The sequence below is a fragment of the Oncorhynchus nerka genome, linkage group LG1, assembly GCF_034236695.1.
Source record: "Oncorhynchus nerka isolate Pitt River linkage group LG1, Oner_Uvic_2.0, whole genome shotgun sequence".
Taxonomy (NCBI): domain Eukaryota; kingdom Metazoa; phylum Chordata; class Actinopteri; order Salmoniformes; family Salmonidae; genus Oncorhynchus; species Oncorhynchus nerka.
In genome coordinates this window covers 14486786-14511488 of record NC_088396.1, presented here as the reverse complement: position 1 = coordinate 14511488, position 24703 = coordinate 14486786, and the positions used below count along the sequence as shown (strand labels likewise).

The 24703-nt window shown below is 42.6% G+C and overlaps 1 pseudogene; it reads right to left on the bottom strand.

Annotated features, from left to right (window-relative positions):
* Positions 1 to 24703, bottom strand: part of LOC115134255 (myosin-IIIb-like) — a 104709-nt pseudogene that overhangs the window by 68574 nt on the left and 11432 nt on the right.

Genomic DNA, 24703 nt, shown 5'->3' with positions numbered 1-24703 from the left:
ACTTTATCTCTGTTTGACCTTTCACTCTACAATGGGGCCTGCTGGCAAGAGGTCAGCACAGAGGCAGCTGGCGCATTGGGATAATTGGAGGGGTGTGTGTGTGTGTGTGTGTGTGTGTGTGTGTGTGTGTGTGTGTGTGTGCAAATAGACATGTAATCGAGATTCGCTAGGTTAATCAGCACTTTTGACAAAAACAACAAGCTCTAAAATAAAACTGTTATCACCACTAAAATATTGCACCCAGAAATTCCAGTCAAGTTCATATACTAAACCTAATATGAACAATGAAATGGGCAAGAACTCATTCACAAAGTGCAGTGTTTCCCCCTATATGCGTTTAGTGGCCACCACTGCAAAATGTTAACCAAAAATATATAAAAGCATATATATTTTTTTTGTTGTTCAGGATTGTAAAATGTTTCAGTGTGAACTTAAACGGCTGAAACCAGATAGAAAGTATGCAGAAAATATAATGGAGGAATATATTTTTTAATAACATAATCTTTGAGATCTAACAATCAGCAAAATAAAAAAATAGACAGTCCGGGACAATCTAAAATACTAAAAATGCCATGGCATAGGCCCAAACATTGCAGAAAACGAATGTGTTTAATAACAGCACCAGCAGTAAGATACTCTACTGTACAGTATGTGGTGGTTGGATGTAAGTCAGACTTATAGAATTGGCACACGTGTGATCTAGTCTACGAACCCCAGTCAGTCTGTGTCCTAAAATAAACTTGATAAGCAGTCAACAGAATAATTTCCCAATCACAATCAACTGTTCTTGAATAAAAGCTCACCGTAGGCCCGATAAAAATCATTGCATAATTCTAAATTCAGTGATAATGCAAGGTTGAACAGTTAGTATTTTCTACAAGTAAATCAATATGAGACTGAAGTGTTTTATTCCATGGATAATTGGTTTAATCATATGGGTGGAGGAGTGCTCTGTACTAAATGTTCGTCGTCGTCACACTGTTAAAAACGATCCATTGGGAGAAAAACGCTTTTATTAATCTAACTTTGAGTCAGCACAATCACTCCTATCAAATTAGTTTCACTCCCCTAGCTTCTCTTTAATCACATACTTCTCATTACTTTGACTACACATCATATCTGTTACACTGGTTTGAAGGGACAGTGAAAGGAAATAAAACTCTGCCACCCACTGGTGAGAATACACATATCAGCTCATCAATTCATTAATGAGTTCTGCAGTGGGGATTCTTTTAGATTCTTTTATTTTTTTCATTTAGCAGATGCTCTAATCCAGAGCGATTTACAGAAGAAATTAGGTTTAAGTGCCTTGCTCAAGGACACATCGGCAGATTTTTCACCTAGTGGCCTCGGGATTTTTTCAGCTGAAAATATTAGGAATTCTTTGAGGTGACAATACACTTACTTGGTCTTAAGTTTGGAGCCCAGGTCTTGTTGCTCGCAGATGAGTGTGGATAGCTGTTGACCGAGAGCCTTTGCCATGGGCCTGTTTAATGAATGGGTGTTCCAGAAGGCGGGTCACAGACGGACGAGTCTCAAAATATTTTAACCGACACCTGTGTAGCGACAGAATGCAATTACAACATCACAATACATCATAAAGGAGATCGAAAACCAACCCTGGTGCAACCTTTTCCTTGGTTTAAAACAAAACCTCTGATAACTAATTCACCTGGTGGATCTTTACGTTTGAGGCGACGTCAACACATGTACAAAAACTAAATAAACAAAGAGTACGGTGACCTGAACATCTTACAAAGCTCATTTCTCTGGATTATCTGACGAGGGTGTTCTCAGTAGGGTGCTTCTATGGAGCTTCTCATCAGTGCTTCTGTGTCTGAACACTGTCCCCTCTGTGAGCATGGTCTGGTCATCACCATGGCCCCCCAGTGCCAGCAGCTCTGTTTTTGGCACAGCCATGGATGACCTCTATCTGCTATGTGCCGTGTTTAATTAGAGCCCACTCTTTGTCATGGTGGTCATGTATATCACTATACTACTGCCTTCACATATATGATGTACGATATAAATATTTTCAATCCAGAGGCTATATAATGTTGTTCAAATTATATATATATTTTTTTTTTACACGGGTAAAAAGTCCATGGACATGGTGTGATACCGTTTCAAATGGCGAGGGTATTTAATCCTGCTGCCAAGTACTTTCTTTTGAAATTAGTTTTTTTTTATATCCCGCTTTCATTCTGAAAAGATGTTTACCTATAGCCATCATACAGTATAAATCCCTTCCCTTCAAAACATCCATCATTCTTTAATTCAGCTAAACACTTAAAACGCCTGAATATATTTTATAGTACTGCGACACAACTCTGCAGGCAGACAGCAAAGAGATAAGAGAACAATACCAATCTGACTCCTGCTACCTAATCTGGGCTGCAAACTCTGCTTCCGCTTTCTATCAGTTTTCTATCAGTCTGCTCTGGAAATTCATTCCTCGAATTCATTAGTGTCAGGACATTAAGCAGAGGTTGCAGCCATTAGCCGAGATGCGCAGCCGGGATGCTAAACATCAGGTCACTTTGTTTCAAAAAAGACGGCTCCTTTGGCTGCACGGGGACAGACACTGATGATGCATTTATTATCCAGAACAGCAATAGTAGACACACACACACACCCTGGTGTATATAGCCAAGTTATCGTCACTCATTATGTATTTATTATTAGTTTTCTATTATTTCTCTATTTTCTTTCTCTCTGCATTGTTGGGAAGGACCCCGTAAGTAAGCATTTCACTGTTAGTCTACACCTGTTGTTTAGCACGTATGTGGCACATCAAATTTGATTTGGTCCGGCTGAGAGCAGGAGAGTCCTCACAAACATTGTGCCAGGCCTGATAACATTGTCCACCCTCCACACATTGTAGCCTGGTGGGCTTTGTTTGAGGAGATTATTTCTGATCTGATATCACAGAATCCATTACCTCATGCTACTGAGAGAGAGCACGATTGAAAAAAAACACCCAATAAAATGCATTGCATCTGAATATGTAAAGTGAAATAAAAATGTGTGTGTTTAAAAACAAAAACACATTACCGTAACATGTTTTATAAACATTGTATTGTAAGAATCAAGTAATGGTTGCATGAGTCTCTCGGAACGAGAGAGAATAATTGAGCTTTTTAATAAGAGAATCAATAAAGATGCCACCATTCCCAATAAATGACACAAATGCCATAGAAACCCACTGCTATAGGGTTCCTATAACACAACAGCACCATCCATTTGTTCCTGTCCACGTGGGCCTTGAACCGTCTCTTTCAGCTCTCCAGCTACACCAAATTAATAAATAACGAGGCACACAAAAGGTGCTTGGTAATAACATCATTAAAACAGTGTTCAATATGCATTATGAAACAAAATGTCTGTGTGATAGGCCTTTAGATAGATGGGTTCAAGCAAATGTTTACCAGCATTTTAAGGCAGTAGTGTAGCACCAACTATAGATTGGACTCAGCTACAGCTTCTAATCCAACTCTGACAGACCTGGTGCTCTGAGGAATGCATGACTAACACAAATAAATGAGTCTGTTACCACTAATGGTTATGGGTTCACAGCTGTACTGTTTGATGTTTTCATTATTAATAATGAATGAATAACCACTGCCTTTCAATCTTTTCCACCAATAACAACACAGAAGGAAGAGAAAAATCCCCACCCATAAGTAACCCCTGAAGAAATGGAATTTTCTCTCTCATTTACGCCTCACTCGCTGCTCCAATTTGCACTGCATGCTAGATATTGAGGTTGTTTATTCAGCGAGACTATTATGGGCCAATGTTGACATTATTTGTTTTCCACACTGGAGGGACTGATTACTTATCTCGTCCTAAAGATAAAACTGATAATTCAGTAGAATTCGTTTTTCCTCTGCGACAGATTTATGGAAATGAAAAGTGATGAAATATGAGGAAGATAAAAGGGTTGATACAATCTAGCTTAAAAAATATCAATTTCAAAGTCCTTCCATTTCCAGTGATCAAAGGATGCCCAGAACCAAATGTGTAACCAGTGCATTCTGCTCCATTGGTCAAATGGGAAAAGATTGAAGTCTCATCATTGAAACCAATTACATTTTTAAAAGTCAGATGTACACGTGTACTCTATTTTTGCATTGTAATAGGCTTGTGTTGGTTAGAAGGTAACACATTCATATATTTTGTTGTCATCGCCATTAACTAACTGCATTGGGGCCAGTTGGTTAGAAAGTAACAATTCATATATGTTGTTGTCGTCGCCATTAACTAACTGCATTGGGGCCAGTTGGTTTGAAAGTAACAATTCATATATTTTGTTGTCATCGCCATTAACTAACTGCATTGGGGCCAGTTGGTTTGAAAGTAACAATTCATATATTTTGTTCTTATCACCATTAACTAACTGCATTGGGGCCAGTTGGTTAGAAAGTAACAAATCATATATTTTGTTGTCAAACGCCATTAACTAACTGCAATTCATATATGTTGTTCTTATCACCCGTAACTAACTGCAATTCATATATGTTGTTCTTATATGTTGTTCTTATCACCATTAACTAACTGCAATTCATATATGTTGTTCTTATATGTTGTTCTTATCACCATTAACTAACTGCAATTCAAATATGTTGTTCTTATATGTTGTTCTTATCACCATTAACTAACTGCAATTCATATATGTTGTTCTTATATGTTGTTCTTATCACCATTAACTAGCTGCATTGGGGCCAGTTGGTTGCTTCAATGAGTAAATAAAGACAAATAAACATGCACAATAAAATAAAAAAAGCGATTTAAATAAAAGCTGCCAGTGGTAGGTATATTCTCCAACTGGAATATTTGCCCACTATCGGGCCCAGCATCCTCATTACTGTGTAAGAATAGAGGAACACGATTTAGCAGGAAGCACTCGGCTATGAAGGATACTCACCAGGCAATGAAGTGACTGAAGCTTCTGCGCCACTCCTCTCGATTGCGTAATGTAGGGGAAGGGTGTCTGAAACAAACGCACACAACACAAAAATCATCATTCCTGGATATGAAGATATTTTTTTAAATATTGAACTAGAAATTTTTAAGTTATTGATGTTGTTGTCATTGGCATAAACAAGATCATTCTCATGAGACTGGAGCAGCAGCATGGTTGAGTATAATCTTGAGTGCTGATTATAGTCATAGGACCTGAGAGTTACACAATTTGGAGTACAGGCCGGTGGAGAGCCAGCCAAGCCAGGGCCACGCCAGGCAGCAAGAGAAAAGTGACAAATGATAACAGCTCCTTAACTGTCTGGTAGGAAGCATCTGCCAGCGGGAGCCAAAATTATGGGACCCGGTAATACCTCTGTCAGCAGCATTTAAAGAGACCATCTATAACGAGTACCTCAAGATTAGTTCAGTGGTTGATACATGTATCAGGAAAGAAGCCAGGGCAGTAAAGAAGGCTCAAATACTGGGCATGATCATGTCTACACTATACACAGCTCACAGCATGCTCACCAAAGAAATTAAAGAAATGATGTAATGGGGAAGATAGTGATCAGTTATGTTTACACGCATATTATAATCAATATGATTTCGCTCATGAGTGATAATGTAATATTGGATAGGGTGCATTTATACACTTAAAAGGATAATCCACCCCAAACCACTAATTCATGTGATTAATAGTGTTAAATAACACTAACATGTGAAAATAATATTTTCCGGTGAACAAACGTTTCATTTTGTCGTTGGTTGGTAGCAACATGTGAAAATCATTGTGGAAATATGTTGCAGCTCAAGTCGACCCACAATGCAATGCTCTCTCTGGGCTGGCTAGCTAGCTAGAAAACGTAGCTACACACAATACTACCAACGTCAATGTCATTATGTGAAGTAGCTAGCTAGCTGTACAATCGCCTAAACAAACTGCACAATCCATTTAGGGGTATATCTCACTGACTTCCAACTTGCAGGTCGTCTCTGTCCAGGGCGTGTGCAGAGTACGTTGCTATGGCAACATTTGCCTTTTCGCACGTTTCCAACAGACTTGCAGGGAGCGTTTGGTACACTGTTTAGAATGAGCACATCTAAGTGAAATGTATACTTTGTCATGATGATAGAAATAGACGAATGTGTTCTAGACAGGTATGCCCATACCATCTATTGGCTGATTTGGTGTGCAAGTAATTGATTTTTGAAAAATTATGAAATGTGATGATGTTTTATCCCCCATCTTGTGTGACGAGAACCATGTAGCTATAACGAGTTCCTACACGATTTCCTGATTTCACAGAAGGACCACTTAGAAGTTAAGTCGTGGGGAAATGTTTTATTTTACCCACCGATAGAACATAGGCTTTCACCAAATTGACAGGAGTTTCATGATTTGTATTTTTGGGGGGTGGATTATCAAAATCAAATCAAATGTATTTGTCACATACACATGGTTAGCAGATGTTAATGCGAGTGTAGCGAAATGCTTGTGCGTCTAGTTCCGACAATGCAGTAATAACCAATGAGAAATCTAACCTAACAATTCCAAAACTACTACCCTATACACACAAGTGTAAATGGATAAAGAATATGTACATAAAGATATATGAATGAGTGATGGTACAGAACGGCATAGGCAAGATGCAGTAGATGGTATCGAGTACAGTATATACATATGAGATGAGTAATGTAGGGTATGTAAACAAAGTGGCATAGTTTAAAGTGGCTAGTGATACATGTATTACATAAAGATGCAGTAGATGATATAGGGTACAGTATATACATATGAGATAAGTAATGTAGGGTATGTAAACATTATATTAAGTAGCATTGTTTAAAGTGGCTAGTGATATATTTTACATCAATTTCCATCAATTCCAATTATTAAAGTGGCTGGAGTTGAGTCAGTGTGTTGGCAGCAGCCACTCAATGTTAGTGGTGGCTGTTTAACAGTCTGATGCCCTTAGATAGAAGCTGTTTTTCAGTCTCTCGGTCCCTGCTTTGATGCACCTGTACTGACCTCACCTTCTGGATGATAGCGGGGTGAACAGGCAGTGGCTCGGGTGGTTGTTGTCCTTGATGATCTTTATGGCCTTCCTGTGACATCGGGTGGTGTAGGTGTCCTGGAGGGCAGGTAGTTTGCCCCCGAGTGATGCGTTGTGCAGACCTTACTACCCTCTGGAGAGCCTTACGGTTGTGGGCGGAGCAGTTGCCGTACCAGGCGGTGATACTGCCCGACAGGATGCTCTCGATTGTGCATCTGTAGAAGTTTGTGAGTGCTTTAGGTGACAAGCCAAATTTCTTCAGCCTCCTGAGATTGAAGAGGCGCTGCTGCGCCTTCTTCACGACGCTGTCTGTGTGGGTGGACCAATTCAGTTTGTGTACGCCGAGGAACTTAAAGCTTACTACCCTCTCCACTACTGTCCCGTCGATGTGGATAGGGGGGTGCTCCCTCTGCTGTTTCCTGAAGTCCACAATCATCTCCTTTGTTTTGTTGACATTGAGTGAGAGGTTATTTTCCTGACACCACACTCCGAGGGCCCTCACCTCCTCCCTGTAGGCCATCTCGTCGTTGTTGGTAATCAAGCCTACCACTGTAGTGTCGTCCGCAAACTTGATGACTGAGTTGGAGGCGTGCATGGCCACGCAGTCATGGGTGAACAGGGAGTACAGGAGAGGGCTCAGAACGCACCCTTGTGGAGCCCCAGTGTTGAGGATCAGCGGGGTGGAGATGTTGTTACCTACCCTCACCACCTGGGGGTGGCCCGTCAGGAAGTCCAGTACCCAGTTGCACAGGGCGGGGTCGAGACCCAGGGTCTCGAGCTTGATGACGAGTTTGGAGGGTACTATGGTGTTAAATGCTGAGCTGTAGTCGATGAACAGCATTCTCACATAGGTATATCTCTTGTCCAGATGGGTTAGGGCAGTGTGCAGTGTGATTGAGATTGCATCGTCTGTGGACCTATTTGGGCGGTAAGCAAATTGGAGTGGGTCTAGGGTGTCAGGTAGGGTGGAGGTGATATGGTCCTTGACTAGTCTCTCAAAGCACTTCATGATGACGGAAGTGAGTGCTACGGGGCGGTAGTCGTTTAGCTCAGTTACCTTAGCTTTCTTGGGAACAGGGACAATGGTTGCCCACTTGAAGCATGTGGGATCAGCAGACTGGGATAAGGATTGGTTGAATATGTCTGTAAACACACCAGCCAGCTGGTCTGCGCATGCTCTGAGGACGCGGCTGGAGATGCCATCTGGGCCTGCAGCCTTGCGAGGGTTGACACGTTTAAATGTTTTCCTCACGTCGGCTGCAGTGAAGGAGAGTCCGCAGGTTTTTGGCTCCCTTTAAGCTATCAAGCTTAATCTTCAATGTATCATTGACTAATTTATTAAATGGAGACAGTGACTCTGAAGAAAAGCTATGTACATTTAAGCTATGAAAAAACAACCAAGAACAAATGGTTCTAATTTCTTTGACAAGAAAACATCATCAAGAACAAAGCTATAGGCTACACATAAACGAGAGCCTATTAAACATCTTTATTTTTCAGAGAAAATGTGTCATTCTTTCCAGCACTAAGTCGCTCGGGTCTGTGATAGAGATTCAGACAGACAGTCCTTTCTGAAGTGCAGATCAAAGCCTACTAACTGACTGCTTCAATACAAACTATAATATGAGCCTGCAGCTATGCTCTTGCCTTGATGTTGTACTGCTGCACTGCTTATATATTACAAAGTCAATACACCAGCACATTGGTGATAACACTGTCAAGTACCCTCATTGTGCTTAGCAAATTCAGGCATCTTTTTTTCTTCCAGTATTTGTGGGAGCACCGACTCATATTGTAAACACAATTGGCTTATTTAAATCTTAGGCCTGGGCACTCCTCCTGTCAAATGTGTGTCACAGTGGATTGAGCCAAAAATCAGTGGTTGTCAGCACCACTTTTAAAGCATTAAGTCTGCTACTAAGCTCAGAAGAAAGACAAAAAAGAATAGAGGAACATAGGGGTATGATACTTTGTATGCAGAGCTCATAATTCTTCCCATTTTCCTAATAGACATGAAAAAAAAAACGATTGGAAAATGTACATGAATCCTGACAACCAAAGTCATACAGTAGATAGAGCTATAGAATATAGGAATACACAGTTCATCATTAAACTGTGGAAAAGTAAAGACACTGGCAGCCTTTGAACTTCGAGGGGCAACAGCATGAAAACAAAGCGAGCCTGATGGCCTTGAAAAGGGGCAAAGTGCAGCAGTATGGGAAAACATAATAAAGACTTCGTCTGTGAGCCACCTGCTCAAACTCCAGCTCATCTATCATCTGAGAGAGCCAACAGTTCTGTTGAGCACACATGAGTGAACAAGGAGAAGTGCTGCAACATTTTTCTCTGCTGTCTTCAGGCTCGCCACCAACACAGGGTATTGTAGGATGGACTGGGAGGGAGTATCACAGTGTGCCTGCATAGAATAAATGCATTATAGAAAGATAGATGCATAATGTTCTAAACACGGATTGTTCTGCTCATGATTGGACTGTCACACAACCAATATCCTTCTCCTCATAGGTTGAAACTGCCAAAATAGCAGATGTGCATTCGGTCTTAAAAGCTATATGATGAAGGAGAACAAGTAGTTTCTCCATGTATGGTTACGTTACAGCCTTACTCTAAAATTGATTAAATTGTTTTTTCCCCTCATCAATCTACACACAATACCCCATAATGACAAAGCAAAAACAGGTTTTTATACATTTTTGCTAATTTATATAAAAAGTAAGTATTCAGACACTTTACGCAGTACTTTGTTGAAGCACCTTTGGTAATTGATTACAGCATCGAGTCTTCTTGGGTATGATGCTACAAGCTTGGTACACCTGTATTTGGGGAGCGTCTCCCATTCTCTCAAGCTCTGTAAAGGTTGGATGGGGAGTGTTGCTGCACAGCTATTTTCAGGACTTTCCAGAGATGTTCGGGCTCTGGCTGGGCTACTCAAGGACATTCAGAGACTTGTCCCGTAGTCACTCCTGCATTATCATGGCTATGTGCTTAGGGTCATTGTCCTGTTGGAAGGTGAACCTTCGCCCCAGTCTGTGGTCCTGAGCACTCTGGAGCAGATTGTCATCATGGATCTCTCTGTACTTTGCTCCCTTCATCTTTGCCTCGATCTTGACTAGTCTCCCAGTCCCTGCCGCTGAAAAACATCCTCACAGCATGATGCTTCACCGTAGGGATGGTGCCAGGTTTCCTCCAGATGTGACGTTTGGCATTCAGGCCAAATAGTTCAATCTTGGTTTCATCAGACCAGAGAATCTTGTTACTCATGGTCTTGGAGTCTTTATGTGCCTTTTGGCAAACTCCAAGCGGGCTGTCGTGTGCCTTTTACTGAGGAGTGTCTGCCGTCTGGCCACTAGCATAAAATCCTGATTGGTGGAGTGTCTGCCGAGATGGTTGTTCTCTAGGAAGAGTCTTGGTTTCAAACTTCTTCCATTTAAGAATGATGGAGGCCACTGTGTTCTTGGGGACCTTCAATGCTGCAGACATTTTTTGGTACCCTTCCTCAGATCTGTGCCTCGACACAATCCTGTCTCGGAGTTCTATGGACAATTCCTTCGACCTCACGGGTTGGTTTTTGCTCTGACATGCACTGTCAACTGTGGGACCTTATATAGACAGGTGTGTGCCTTTCCAAATCATGTCCCATCAATTGAATTTACCACAGGTGGACTCCAATCAAGTTGTAGAAACATGTCAAGGATGATCAATGGAGACAGGATGTACCTGAGCTCAATTTCGAGTCTCATAGCAAAGGGTCTGAATACTTATGCAAATAAGGTATTTCAGTTATTTTCTTTTTATACATTTGCTAAAATGTCTAGAAACCTGTTTTCACTTTGTTATTATGGGGAATTGTGTGTAGATTGCTGAGGATTTATATTTATTTAATACATTTTAGAATAAGGCTGTAACATAACAAAATGTGGAAAAAGTCAAGTGGTCTGAATACTTTCCGGAGGCACTGCATGTACATGAAGGCAGGGTAAAATGACTAGGCATCAGGATGAATAATAATACGAGTAACATAAAGAACAGAGTAGCAGCTGAAAATGATGAGTGTAAAAGTGTGTGTGTATGTGTGTGTACAGTATGTACATTGAGTGTACAAAACATTAGGAACACCTACTCTTTCCTTGATGTTAAATCCACTTTTTAAATATTTTTTATTGAACCTTTATTTAACTAGGCAAGTCAGTTAAGAACAAATTATTATTTACAATAACAGCCTACCCCGGCCAAACCCAGTCAACGCTGGGCCAATTATGGGCCGCCCTATGGGACTCCCATATCCCTCAGTGTATATTGTCTAGTGAGTGTTTATAGTAGGGTCAGTGCAGATAGTCCAGGTAACTATTAATTTACTATTTACGAGTCTTATGGCTTGGGGGTAGAAGCTGTCTCAGAGCCTGTTGGACCGAGAACCGATGCTCCTGTACTGTTTGCCGGACGGTAGCAGAGTGAACAATTTATGGCTTGGGTGGCTGGAGTCTTTGGCGATTTTACAAGCCTTTCTCTGACACCACCTATATAGAGGTCCTGGATGGCTGTGATGTACTGGGCTTTCTGCACCACCCTCTGTAGTGCTTTGCGGTCGAGGGCGGAGCGTTTGCCATACCAAGCGGTGATGCAGCCAGTCAAGATGCTCTCGATGGTGCAGCTGTAGAACTTTTTGAAGATCTGAGGGCCCATGCCAAATCTTTTCAGCCTCCTTTGAAAAACTATTCCTGATGCTTAAAAGACCTACAGAAGAGAGATACAAACATGGGACGAGTACAGTACAAGATCAGCAACATTCATAGACACTATCAATCTACGATGGATCGGCCAGCTGGCATGTAGTCAATAGTAATTATCTGCCACATACATTCCAAAATGCCCAACATGTGAAATGTCTGTGCCAGAAGCTGTGAGTTAACATTGAAACTAACTTCTCAATCAAAAAGTCTCACTGTTTGTAGAAGAGCAAGAATACATTTTAACCTCAACCCTAATCCCAGCCTTTCATTCCAATCACCAAAATGTTACATGGGCTGAATGCATATGTACACCATAGTTAGGCATGCATACCACTTTCATATGGGTGGCCCAAGCAGTGGCAATCAAAACCACAAACCTTGGCATTCCAAGTACCATGCTCTAATGAATAAGCCACACAGGATTTAGTAAATATCAGTGCAGGTATTCTTTAATGTCAAGATCACAACACAATAACCACTGTTTACATTCTGCTAAGTATTCTGTTCACATTGAACATTGAACCAAAGCCTGCTTTCTGTGTGGCTGATAGTCAGGTGTCAATTTCACATTCTGAGCCCTGAAAATGGATGAAGAGTATCGGTAAAAGAAAACAGTAAACATTGTATTGATGTCTTTCACCCATGACTGTTCTGCTCTGTAGCCTTTACATCACCTGTGGCTTTTGGCTGGTGTATTACCTCTCACCAGAATACTGCTTGGGATTCCGCTCACTTGCCCTATGATTTAATTTGCCTTTGTTGCCTCTGACAAGCCATCATTTACTCCCATCATCTTCCTCAGTTCTCGTCTCCCTTCCGACAGACACAAAGCCCAGTTATATATATTGCTAATATCCACTGGGATCTGGGTGGATCAACACAGCTTTGGACTTCTTTGCCAATTACCGTTAACCTTCACAACCTTCTCCCTATGACTTTACACAGGACTTTTGTCAGGGTTTGGCTAATACAGCATGGAGAATATTGGCTCAAGCAATTAACCTTCCCACATATTGAATATCTGAGAGCATCGTCTCAAGTATCCATAATTAATTCTGCAGTTAACCGTTTTACAGCTTTACCCTTTTATATGCTCCATTACCCACATTCATAATAACCACGGGCCCCACATACATTACATACTATATAGCAGGAAAAATTACATCCAGCCCATTTTAAAAATGGGCATATAATCTGTTTCCGTAGTGGAGGATCTGTACTTGGCTCTTGGAGGTCTATCTGCAACTGAATGAATCCTGGGCCCGCCTTAGTTTACTGTTACAGATGTAGGATCTTAATTTGATCACCCTGTCGCATCAGACCTTTCCTGCATTGCAGGATATGTCAAACGTATAGTGTATTTGAGGTTTAAACAGACATCTGAAGTTTGTCATTTCCCTTTTGAAAAATGTATCAACCCCTACAAAAATGTCCATTAATTATAATCCACATAATAATTCACATTTCCTGTTGCTCCTTCTGTAGCAAACTGGCTCTAATTAAGATCCTACATCTGTAATGCTGATTTACAATAGTACTGGAATCAATACAATTCCTTGTATCTGATGCTATCTGTGGACAGGAGGACCAAGCAGCAGGTATAAATGGAGTGGAGGAGCAGAGCAGCTTCCCTGACAGTGATCTGAACTCCTTTCAGCACTTCACACTGGTCGCTGTGAAAGGGATACCATCTGTGTAAGTTCCCACCGCCAATCCACAGCTCTATCACATGGCTTGCAGTAGTCCTGCCTGTGTTCAGCCCCAGTGTTCCTGCCCCCAGAGGCCTGGCTACATTAATGGTGCTGTTGCTTTATCTGCACAGTCCACACCCTCAGGCAACTCCATCTGCTGTACGACGTGGAGGAGATGCTGCAGTACACCGAGGGGCATAGACCTCAGCCAGCCAAAACAACCAGAACCCTCTCAGATCTCAACCCAAGGATTACATACTGCCAGGGACATCACAAAACCACAGGAAATAGATGGAGCCAGAAAGAGATGCATCAATTAGATTTAGACAGTGTCACTGAATATGCAGTTATTACCATATTTCATAGACACATCCAATGTGCTTTTCTTAATGCTTATACCAAATGGTGACCATGTTTGGAATGGTATGCCCTCCTCCTAGGAATAATCTTGGGATTTACACAGTAGATTAATATACTGTCCCATTGACTGGACTGTGAGATGGAAATACAGGAACGTGTGTAAGGACATACGATCTAATGTCATAAGAAAATCTAGCATGTTTGAGTACAAGTGAGATTTTTATGAAACCTGTTATTCCCAAGGACAATGCTTATCAGGAGAAGCCGCTCTGATTACGGCTTATGAGATAGTCAATTTAAAGAGCTCCTGAAGCATGTGAAACACTCGTAGGAAACAACACCCCAAATCATTAAATCTACCTCTTTACAATCATTAAGGTCATTTATAGTGTATCATTATCATTTCTGTGCTCTTCAATGTGCAGAATAAAAGTGCAGCACGCCGATACACAATTTCGTGACACAAGTCTTCTGTTTCGAATAGAATCCACATACGACAGACAATGTCAGGCAACCTCCCCTTATAATTGTGACCGCCGTGCTGCATTGATGGAGAAATATATTTTAACAGAATCATTTCATGGTTCAGTGTGCTCACACTTTGATTTATCCTGGAGCTGCCCAGCCAAAGGTCCCAATTCAAAAGATTTATGGGCCAGGGCCAAGTATCTATTTTTATTTAGAAAAAGAAACCCCAGTCTCAACAAAGGTAGGTTGGTGCACACGTGTAACTCTTCGTATTCCAAATCACTCAGAAAGTCAAACTATTTCAGAAAAAGGTGAATAAAAAGGGATGAATGTTAAAAAGGAGAGAAATGTACATGCCCTCTCTTTGTTGATCATGACCTGTAGTGAATGGTATCTAAGGGAAATGAACATCCTTAACACAAAATGCAAAAACCTGCTCTGGGACTGTGTCAATAGCTTCATCTCTTTAAGGTGTTGTCTGCCGTTTTCCTCTTTCTACCAAAAACAGGCCAATCACCATTTCAGCACTATACAGAATTTAGGAGCTAACATTTGTACATCCCACTGAAATGATTCCATCCTATCAACTCAGATGACTGAATGCATGCCCCATCCCAGACCCGGCAGAGTGTTATTCCAGGCTCTGCGATTTGGGAGCATTCGTTTGACCAGGAGAGCTTTCTCTGCGCCTTTAATTGTTGTGACCTGTTTTACGTTCCCTTGAGTTTGGTGTGATAAACTGCTGTTGTGGCTACCAGAACTCCTGCGACACGACCGACGCATGCTTGTTTCTCATCAGGTTTGGTGGGGTGGAGATAACATTGTGATGGGTGGCTGGTGACAGCCTCATCTCAATGTGAATGGAGCTAATCACCAATGCAAATTGCAATCAAAAGGGCTCATCCTCACCAAAGTGGGAGATAATTGTGCGACTGTGCCGATAGCAAAAGGTCAGTCACTTGTAGTATCAAAGCTTTCAAGTAATTATTCATTAGAAATTGTGTTTACGTTAGAGATTTTTCTGATTAAATAACAGTTTTAAGGGTAAGGCCAAATATTGTTCCATTTACTCTTGATTAAGTTTCTGTTCAGTTTATCATTCTGGAATTTTCAATTGAATTTACAATCTAGCGTTTTAGCTTGGAAACACGCATTGAAGCACACTAATTATTTTCCTAATTTAATGCATTTCTACCAGGTCTATCCTGCATTTCATGAGCACACAAAATAACATTAAGAATCTTTACAATTTCTTGGCATATTATTATTTTCAGAGAAAGGGCTCTGCGATGATCCACTTCTAAATTCAGTTTGCCATTTTCCTCCAGACAAAAATCAAAGGCTTTTTATGAAAGTATACGCAGCTGTGTGCCTGATCTGTCCCAGCCAGCTGTGTGCCTGATCTGTCCCAGCCAGCTGTGTGCCTGATCTGTCCCAGTCAGCTGTGTGCAGATGGAGCCCTCTAGTGCCTTACCGTGGGATCTTGAAGAGGGCTTTGATGGGGTGCATCTCAGACAATTGGGGGTCTCCATCAGCCAGCTCTATGGCTGTGATGCCCAGTGACCACACGTCACAGTGGGCGTCATACGTGGAGTCATACTGCTGCTCACAGGCGATGACCTGGGATGACACAGGCAGGACAAACATGACACAAGCAGATGTATTAGCAATAATGAGGTAGTAACTTCGTATGGGCACCAAAAGGCTTTCATTGATTCTGAAGCGGAAGTAACATGAAACAACAATGCATAAGAAGATCAAGTCATTTTAAAATGGTCTGTGTTTAAAATACATTGTAATGTTGATTTAAAAAGGTTACAGTTAAAGTCATTCATCCGGTGAGTACACACTCGTCGATCACTCTCTACAGTCCATATAGCACATGGAATACAACTCAATGGTGTCATCATGTATGATATTTCTGTGCTAAGTCTTTGTGTTCTCATGCAACTGCAAGTAAAAGGGGTTTAGTGGGTCATGTAAAAAAGGCTAACCTCAGGTGCCATTCAAAAGGGAATGCCAACGAAGGTGTTTCTTCGCAAATGTGCCCTCGTCAGCTGAGCAGAGACACCTGGATAGAATTTAGGCGATTTAATATAAAACACAACATCCTCAGTGAATCAATGTTTGATGCAAAATCAAGATTTGATGTATTATATCACATGACCTGTTATAATGACATATTCACAGTTGTTTAATATGCTTTAATATGCTGTCATGTACAGTACCAGTCAAAAGTTTGGACACACCTACTCAATTCAAGGCTTTTTCTTTCTTTTTACTATTTTCTACATTGTAGAATAAGAGTAAAGACATCAAAACTATGAAATAGCACACATGGAATCATGTAGTAACCAAAAAAGTGTTAAACAAATGTATTTGAGATTCTTCAAAGTAGCCATCCTTGACTTGATGACAGCTTTGCACACTCTTGGCATTCTCTCATCCAGCTTCATGAGGTAGTCACCTGGAATGCATTTCAATTAACAGGTGTGCCTTGTTAAAAATTCATTTGTGTAATTTCTTTCCTTCTTAACGCGTTTGAGGCAATCAGTTGTGTTATGACAAGGTAGGGGTGGTATACAGAAGATGGCACTATTTGGTAAAAGACCAAGTCCATATTATGACAAGAACAGCTCTAATAAGCAAAGAGAAACAATAGTCCATCATTACTTTAAGACATGAAAGTCAGACAATCAGGAACATTTCAAGAACTTTGAAAGTTTCTTCAAGTGCAGTCGCAAAAACCATCAAGAGCTATGATGAAACTGTCTCTCATGAGGAACGCCACAGGAAAGGAAGACCCAGAGTTAGCTTTGTTGCAGAGGATACATTCATTAGTTACCCGACTCAGAAATTGCAGCCCAAATAAATGACTCACAGAGTTCAAGTAACAGACACATTTCAACATCAACTGTTAAGAGACTGTGTGAATGGGCCTTCATAGTCGAATTGCTGCAAAGAAACCACTACTAAAGGGCACCAATAAAAAGATGATACTTGCTTGGGCCAAGAAACACAAGCAATGGACATTTGACCGGTGGAAATCTGTCATTTGGTATGATGAGCCCAAATCTTTGATTTTTGGTTCCAACTGCCGTGTCTTTGTGTGAAGCAGAGTAGGTGAACAGATGATCTCCGTATGTGTGGTTCCCACCGTGAAGCATGGAGGAGGAGGTGTGATTGTGTGGGGGTGCTTTGCTGTTGACACTGTCAGTCATTTATTTAGAATTCAAGGCACACTTAACCAGCATGGCTACCACAGCATTCTGCAGCGATACGCCGACCCATCTGGTTTGCGCTTATTAATATTTTTTTATTATTATTTAACCTTTATTTAACCAGGTAGGCTAGTTGAGAACAAGTTCTCATTTATAACTGCGACCTGGCCATAAGTTCGACACATACAACAACACAGAGTTACACATGGAATATTTAATTTAATTTGACCTTTATTTAACCAGGCAAGTCAGTTAAGAACACATTCTTATTTTCAATGACAGCCTGGGAACAGTGGGTTAACTGCCTGTTCAGGGGCAGAACGATAGATTTGTACCTTGTCAGCTCGGGGGTTTGAACTCGCCACCTTCCGGTTACTAGTCCAACGCTCTAACCACTAGGCTACGCTGCCACCCCATAAACAAACATACAGTCAATAATACAGTAGAACAAGTCTATATACAGTGTGTGCAAATGAGGTAAGATAAGGGAGGTAAAGGCAATAAATAGGCCATTGTGCCGAAGTAATTACAATATACCAATTAAACACTGGAGTGATTGATGTGCAGAAGATGAATGTGCAAGTAGAGATACTGGGTTGCAAAGGAGCAAGATAGATAAATAAATAAATAAAGTATGGGGATGAGGTAGTTGGACGGGCTATTTACAGATGGGCTATGTGCAGTTGCAGTGATCTTTGAGCTGCTCTGACAGCTGGTGCTTAAAGTTAGTGAGGGAGACTGTATGTTTGTTTTACTCCATGTGTAACTCTGTGTCGTTGTATGTGTCGAACTGCTTTGCTTTATCTTGGCCAGGTCGCAATTGTAAATGAGAACTTGTTCTCAACTTGCTTACCTGGTTAAATAAAGGTGAAATAAAAATAAAATAAATATGAGTCTCCAGCTTCAGCGATTATTGCAGTTCGTTCCAGCCATTGGCAGCAGAGAACTGGAAGGAAAGGCGGCAAAAGTAGGAATTGGCTTTGGGGGTGACTAATGAGATATACCTGCTGGAGCGCGTGCTACGGGTGGGTGCTGCTATGGTGACCAGTGAGCTGAGATAAGGCGGGGCTTTACCTAGCAGACTTGTAGATGACCTGGAGCCCGTGGGTTTGGCGACGAGCACGAAGCGAGGGCCAGCCAACGAGAGAGTACAGTACGCTTGGATTGCGTCCTACCTGACAGGTCGCTCCTACCAGGTGGCGTGGCGAGAATCCGTCTCCTCACCACGTGCTCTCACCACTGGTGTCCCCCAGGGCTCTGTTCTAGGCCCTCTCCTATTCTCGCTATACACCAAGTCACTTGGCTCTGTCATAACCTCACATGGTCTCTCCTATCATTGCTATGCAGACGACACACAATTAATCTTCTCCTTTCCCCCTTCTGACGACCAGGTGGCGAATCGCATCTCTGCATGTCTGGCAGACATATCAGTGTGGATGACGGATCATCACCTCAAGCTGAACCTCGGCAAGACGGAGCTGCTCTTCCTCCCGGGGAAGGACTGCCCGTTCCATGATCTCGCCATCACGGTTGACAACTCCATTGTGTCCTCGTCCCAGAGCGCTAAGAACCTTGGCGTGATCCTGGACAACACCCTGTCGTTCTCAAATAACATCAAGGCGGTGGCCCGTTCCTGTAGGTTCATGCTCTACAACATCCGCAGAGTACGACCCTGCCTCACACAGGAAGCGGTGCAGGTCCTAATCCAGGCACTTGTCATCTCCCGTCTGGATTACTGCAACTCGCTGTTGGCTGGGCTCCCTGCCTGTGCCATTAAACCCCTACAACTCATCCAGAACGCCGCAGCCCGTCTGGTGTTCAACCTTCCCAAGTTCTCTCACGTCACCCCGCTCCTCCGCTCTCTCCACTGGCTTCCAGTTGAAGCTCGCATCCGCTACAAGACCATGGTGCTTGCCTACGGAGCTGTGAGGGGAACGGCACCTCAGTACCTCCAGGCTCTGATCAGGCCCTACACCCAAACAAGGGCACTGCGTTCATCCACCTCTGGCCTGCTCGCCTCCCTACCACTGAGGAAGTACAGTTCCCGCTCAGCCCAGTCAAAACTGTTCGCTGCTCTGGCCCCCCAATGGTGGAACAAACTCCCTCACGACGCCAGGACAGCGGAGTCAATCACCACCTTCCGGAGACACCTGAAACCCCACCTCTTTAAGGAATACCTAGGATAGGATAAAGTAATCCTTCTCACCCCCCCTTAAAAGACCTAGATGCACTATTGTAAAGTGGCTGTTCCACTGGATGTCATAAGGTGAAAGCACCAATTTGTAAGTCGCTCTGGATAAGAGCGTCTGCTAAATGACTTAAATGTAAATGTAAATGTACAGGTCGCAATGGTGGGTAGTATATGGGGCTTTGGTGACAAAACAGATGGCACTGCGATAGACTGCATCCAATTTGTTGAGTAGAGTGTTGGAGGCTATTTTGTAAATGACATCGCCGAAGTCGAGGATCGGTAGGATGGTCAGTTTTACGAGGGTATGTTTGGCAGCATGAGTGAAGGATGCTTTGTTTGCGAAATAGGAAGCTGATTCTAGATTTAATTGTGGATTGGAAATGCTTAATGTGAGTCTGGAAGGAGAGTTTACAGTCTAACCAGACACCTAGGTATTTGTTGTGGTCAACATATTCTAAGTCAGAACCGTCCAGAGTAGTGATGCTGGACGAGCGGGCAGGTGTGGGCAGTGATCAGTTGAAGAGCAAGCATTTAGATTTACTTGCATTTAAGAGCAGTTGGGGGCAATGGAAGGAGAGTTGTATGGCATTGGAGCTCGTCTGTAGGTTAGTTAACACAGCGTCCAAAGAAGGGCCAGAAGTATACAGAATGGTGTCGTCTGCGTAGAGGTGGATCAGAGAATCACCAGCAGCAAGACCGACATCATTGATGTATACAGAGAAGAGAGTCAGCCCAAAAATTGAACCATGTGGCACCCCCATAGAGATAGCCAGAGGTCCAGACAACAGGCCCTCCGATTTGACACACTGAACTCTATCAGAGAAGTAGTTGGTGAACCAGGCGAGGCAGTCATTTGAGAAACCAAGGCTGTTGAGTCTGCCGATAAGAATGTGGTGATTGACAGAGTCGAAAGCCTTGGCCAGGTCGATGAATACGGCTGCACAGTAATGTCTCTTATTGATGGCAGTTATGATATCATTTAGGACCTTGAGCGTGGCTGAGGTGCACCCATGACCAGCTCTGAAACCAGATTGCATAGCGGAGAAGGTACGGTGGGATTTGAAATGGTCGTTAATCTGTTTGTTGACTTGGCTTTCGAAGACCATAGAAAGGCAGGGTAGGATAGATATAGGTCTGTAGCAGTTTGGGTCTAGAGTGTCACCCCTTTGAAGAGGGGGATGATCGCGGCAGCTTTCCAATCTTTGACAATCTCATGTGATACAAAAGAGAGGTTGAACAGGCTAGTAATAGGGGTTTCGGCAGATAATCTTAGAAAGAGAGGGTTCAGATTGTCTAGCCTGGCTGATTTGTAGGGGTCCAGATTTTGCAGCTCTTTCACAACATCAGCTATCTGGATTTGGGTGAAGGAGAAATGGGGGAGGCTTGGGTGAGTTGCTGTGGGGGGTGCCTACCCCAGTTGACCGGTGTAGGGGTAGCCAGTTGGAAAGCATGGCCAGCCGTAGAAAAATGCTTATTGAAATTCTCAATTATCGTGGATTTATTGGTGGTGACAGTGTTTCCTAGCCTCAGTGCAGTGGACAGCTGGGAGGAGGCGCTCTTTTTCTCCATGGACTTTACAGTGTCCCAGAACTTTTTTGAGTTTGTGCTACAGGATGCACATTTCTGTTTGAAATAGCTAGCCTTGGCTTTCCTAACTGCCTGTGTATATTGGTTCCTAACTTCCCTGAAAAGTTGCATATCACAGGGGCTATTCGATGCTAATGCAGTACGCCACAGGATGTTTTTGTGCTGGTCAAGGCCAGTCAGGTCTGGAGTGAACCAAGGGCTATATCTGTTCCTGTTTCAAACCTTTTTTAATGGAGCATGCTTATTTAAGATGGTGAGGAAGGAACTTTTAACCTGTTGAGTGTAGAGGGCAGTATTTTGATGTTTGGATGAAAAACGTACCCAAATGAAACTACCTATTTCTCAGGCCCAGAATCTAGAATATGCATATAATTGTCCGATTAGGATAGAAAACACTAAAGTTTCCAAAACTGTCAAAATATTGTCTGTGAGTATAACAGAACTGATATTGCAGGTGAAAACCTGAGGAAAATCCAACAAGGAAGTGCCTAAGAGAAACTAATCTCCCTGTTCCATTGCATGCCTTCCCTCAATTTAAAGAGATATCAACCAGATTCCTTTCCCTATGGCTTCCACATGGTGTGAACAGTCTTTAGACATAGTTTCAAGCTTTTATTCTGAAAAATGAGCGAGAACGATCACATCGCGTCAGTGGATGGCTGGGTGCCAGCAGAGTTTTGCATGCGCAACAGCTTCGAGCAGACATTTTCTCTCTCTCTCCTACTGAAAAAGCTACGGTCCGGTTGAAATATTATCGATTATCTATTGTAAAAACAACCTGAGGATTGATTTAAAAAACGTTTGACATGTTTCTACGAACTTTACGGATACTATTTGGAATTTTAGTTTGCTCGTCATGTGGATTTCTGAACAAAACGCGCCAACCAAATGGAGGTTTTTGGAAATAAAAATAATCTTTATCGAACAAAAGGAACATTTATTGTGTAACTGGGAGTCTCGTGAGTGCAAACATCCGAAGATCAAAGGTAAGCGATTCATTTTATTGCTTTTCTGACTTTCGTGACCAATCTACTTTGCTGCTAGGTGTTTGTAATGTTTTGTCTGCTGAGAGAGGTGTCCTAACATAAATGCTTGGATAGCTTTCGCCGAAAAGCTTTTTTGAAATCTGACACGCCAGGTGGATTAACAATAAACTAAGCTGTGTTTTGCTATATTGCACTTGTGATTTCATGAAAATTAAATCATTTTAGTAATTTCATTTGAATTTGGTGCTCTGCAATTCAACGGTTGTTGACGAAAATGATCCCGCTAACTGGATGGGTGCGCCAAGAAGTTAAAGAATAACCAGGCATCCTCTACTGACGGGATGAGGTCAATATCGTTCCAGGATACCCCGGCCAGGTTGATTAGAAAGGCCTGCTTGCTGAAGTGTTTTAGGGAGGGTTTGACAGTGATGAGGGGTGGTCGTTTGACCGCAGACCCATTATGGATGCAGGCAATGAGGCAGTGATCGCTGAGATCTTGGTTGAAAACAGCGGCAGAGGTGTATTTGGAGGCAAGTTGGTTTGGATGATATCTATGAGGGTGCCCGTGTTTACGGATTTGGGGTTGTACCTGGTAGGTTCATTGATAATTTGTGTGAGATTGAGGGCATCAAGCTTAGATTGTAGGATGCAAGGGGTGTTAAGCATGTCCCAGTTTAGGTCACCTAGCAGCACAAGCTCTGAAGCTAGATGGGTGGCAATCAATTTACATATGGTGTCCAGTGCACAGCTGGTGGCAGAGAGTGGTTTATAGCAAGCGGCAATGGAGAGAGACTTGTTTCTGGAAAGGTGGATTTTTATAAGTAGAAGCTCGAATTGTTTGGGTACAGACCTGGATAGTAAGACAGAACTCTGCAGACTATCTCTGCAGTAGATTGCAACTCCGCCCCCTTTGGCAGTTCTATCTTGGTGGAAAATGTTGTAGTTAGGGATGGAAATTTCTGTTTTTTTTGGTGGTCTTCCTAAGCCAGGATTCAGACACGGCTAAGACATCCAGGTTGGCAGAGTGTGCTAAAGCAGTGAATAAAACACACTTAGGGAGGAGGCTTCTAATGTTAACATGCATGAAACCAAGGCTCTTACGGTTACAGAATCAACAAATGAGATCACCTGGGGAATAGAAGTGGAACTAGACACTGCAGGTCCTGGATTAACCTCTACATCACCAGAGGAACAGAGGAAGAGTAGGATAAGGGTATGGCTAAAGGCTACAAAGGCTTCCCCCTTCTGCCCACACACACATTCACACAAAGAAGCTCATGGGTTGTTCCACCAATTCGGTGCCTTTTGAGAAGTGTAACTTAGTTGTTGTTTTTTAAAGTCAGTCATAAAAAGCACATATTCAACTTCACAAAAAACAAGTTTTTCCATCTCAAGTGGTTAAATAAAAAAATTACTATAGTATAGTCACTCTTCCGGGTTGGAGCGAGCGGTCGCATCCGCACTTCGGTCCGCAGGAGACACTGCTAGCTAGCCAACAGCTAGCCAACGTCTACCGAATAGAACTTCCGCACTCAACAACCCGGTCGCATTCCGCTTCGCTCCACAGGTAGTATCACATTTTCATTTTCATTTCATTACAGTACAACGGTTTGATTTGTTTGATCGTAGCTAGCTACATAGCTAGCTACATAGCCGTCTTTGTATCAAAGATAATTGTGTAGTCTAGAGCGATTTTCTAGGTTAGCTAGCCAGCTATTGTCGTTCTTTTAACGCAACGTAACGTAATCAACACTGCTAGCTAGCCAGCTAGCCCCCGAATAGCAGAACTGTAGAAACTATTACACTCAACGGAACGACTTGATTAGTGTAGTGTCAACAACGCAGCCACTGCCAGCTAGCCTACAAAGTCAACAACGCAGCCACTGCCAGCTAGCCTACTTCAGCAGTACTGTATCATTTTAATCATTTTAGTCAATAAGATTCTTGCTACGTAAGCTTAACTTTCTGAACATTCGAGACGTGTAGTCCACTTGTCATTCCAATCTCCTTTGCATTAGCGTAGCCTCTTCTGTAGCCTGTCAACTATGTGTCTGTCTATCCCTGTTCTCTCCTCTCTGCACAGACCATACAAACGCTCCACACCGCGTGGCCGCGGCCACCTAATCTGGTGGTCCCAGCGCGCACGACCCACGTGGAGTTCCAGGTCTCCGGTAGCCTCTGGAACTGCCGATCTGCGGCCAACAAGGCAGAGTTCATCTCAGCCTATGCGTCCCTCCAGTCCCTCGACTTCTTGGCACTGACGGAAACATGGATCACCACAGATAACACTGCTACTCCTACTGCTCTCTCTTCATCCGCCCACGTGTTCTCGCACACCCGAGAGCTTCTGGTCAGCGGGGTGGTGGCACCGGGATCCTCATCTCTCCCAAGTGGTCATTCTCTCTTTCTCCCTTTACCCATCTGTCTATCGCCTC